This window comes from Gobio gobio (assembly GCF_949357685.1).
Source record: "Gobio gobio genome assembly, chromosome: 19".
Taxonomy (NCBI): Eukaryota; Metazoa; Chordata; class Actinopteri; order Cypriniformes; family Gobionidae; genus Gobio; species Gobio gobio.
Window position 1 is genome coordinate 1,548,254 of NC_137112.1, and position 2,500 is coordinate 1,550,753.

Genomic DNA, 2,500 nt, shown 5'->3' on the forward strand with positions numbered 1-2,500 from the left:
CAAAGCACTCCATAATCTTGCACCCAGCTACATTTCTGACCTCTTGTCAGAATACGTCCCTGCACGTTCCCTCCGCTCTTCCTCGACTGGCCTCCTTGTCACCCCCAAATTTCGACTCTCTACCATGGGGGCTAGGGCCTTCAGTTGTGCTGCTCCAAGACTTTGGAATTCCCTTCCTTCCCACATTCGACAGGCAGATTCAGTCAATTCATTTAAAAAATTGTTAAAGACCTATCTCTTCAAGAAAGCTTTTAATCTGTAAAACAGTTTAGTTGTACAGTGCCCTTGTAACCCTCCTGACACTTTATTTAAATATTATATTTTGGCGCTTTTAGCACTAATCAGATTTATATTATTGGGTACATATTTTACTATGAATGTAATGTATTTTAATGTATTTCATTCTTTTATGACTGTTGATATATGTAAGATGTCCTTGGGTACTCAGAAAGGCGTCGGCCAAATAAAATGTATTATTATTATTATTATTATAATCTGATTATATAAATAATGATGTTAATTATTGATTAATTATAAGACTTTTATTTATGAGTTTAAAAGCTTCATTTTGGGAAATTCTGGAATTTAATGTACATTTTATTTGCATATTAAGTTATTATTCTGCACATTTTGTTAGTATTTATTTACTTTATAAATAATAAATAAAATAAAATATAAATATTAGTTAAAATACAAATGTTGACTTATTGGCACTGTAATAAATTATTAACTGGAAATAAATAAAAACAAAAAAAATGAACCCTAAATATGTTATATATATATATAGAAATTATAAATCACATGATGAAATTAAATAAATAAAATTAAACATGAAAACTAAAAACTAGGGATGCACGATATATCGGCAACATATCGTTATCGGCCAATAAATTATTATTTTTGATGTTATTGTTATCGGTCCAGTGAGAAAGTGTGAGCGATATAGTCGAGCCGATAGATTCTGTAATATTTCTTCATCTGAGACAGACGCTCTGTCCACCATGAGGAGTTTGAATTGCTCTAAATATGATTGGCATCACTTCGAAAAGGAAAATCCAGTTATGTGCAGCGCAAGTCTAACATATAATCTCCATCATCTGATCATGAGAATATGGCTGTAAAAGAGCGTTGAAGACGAGCCTTCATGACCAGCTCAGTCCAGCTCGCTTGAGCATTCGCTCATTTTAAGCATATGCTAGTCGCAATATTATGTTTCTGTAGCATAAACATCTGATTAATGTCCTATAGAATGCGTTTGGTGAAGTCTTCACTGTACCGTGATCATCTCAGAGTTATAGGCCTTCATCTGTGCGGGAGTTTGTGCTAATATAAGTTGTAATATTATATTTATTTAGTATAAATATCTGATTGTTCTCATTTATGATGCGTTTAGTTGTTAATGAACCTTCTAGCGCTTCAGTTTACGGTTCATTCTCTCCAGCAACATTATTCCTAATAGACTAATATTAAAGATGTTTACTATTACTGTAATATTCAACTTTTTTATTTTCAAAAACACAAGCGTTATTTTTAATAACTAGAACTTTTATTGTTCTCGTATCATTTCCATCAACAATACGGTTTGATTAAAACCATTTCCTTATTGTCTGTGCGGAGGCTATTTAATTCTGATTCTTTATTCTGCAGCCTCATGTCCAATAACTTGTTTGCATTTTTTAGGTATATTATAACTTATTAGCTATAACTTTCACGAACAAACAGAGAACACTAACCTGTGTTAATGATAGTAATAAATGTTTGTGTTTATTATCAGTGTTAACACACACAACTCTGCATCTGAAAATGTTAAGATTAACATGAACGAAGATTAATAAATCCTGTTGAAGTTTTGCTCATTCATTGTTGGTTAACTAATGCTAACAAAAATTAAACCTTATTGTAAAGTGTTACCATTTTTTTTTTTATATATATAAAGTAAGTTGGACATAGGAGTAAAAACATGTATTTCTGATTTATGTTGAAGTGTTTGAGTCATGGCTTTTAATGGGGAGCCTTTTGTTTTTGTAAATCAGGCTCTCAAAGTTTATTCAAATTTGTATTTAGATTTATCGGCCAATATATCAGTTATCGGCTTTCAAATATAAAGAATTATCGGTTATCAGCTTTCAAATATACAGAATTATCGGTTATCGGCTTTCAAATATAAAGAATTATCGGTTATCGGCTTTCAAATATAAAGAATTATCAGTTATCGGCTTTCAAATATAAAGAATTATCGGTTATCGGCTTTCAAATATAAAGAATTATCGGTTATCAGCTTTCAAATATACAGAATTATCGGTTATCGGCTTTCAAATATAAAGAATTATCGGTTATCGGCTTTCAAATATAAAGAATTATCGGTTATCGGCTTTCAAATATAAAGAATTATCGGTTATCAGCTTTCAAATATACAGAATTATCGGTTATCGGCTTTCAAATATACAGAATTATCAGTTATCGGCTTTCAAATATAAAGAATTATCAGTTATCAGCTTTC

The 2,500-nt window shown here is 30.9% G+C and overlaps 1 protein-coding gene across 3 annotated transcripts in view; it reads right to left on the reverse strand.

The window, feature by feature from the left end:
- Nucleotides 1-2,500, reverse strand: part of orc2 (origin recognition complex, subunit 2) — a 38,662-nt gene that overhangs the window by 29,742 nt on the left and 6,420 nt on the right. The gene's annotated exons all lie outside the window — the stretch shown is intronic.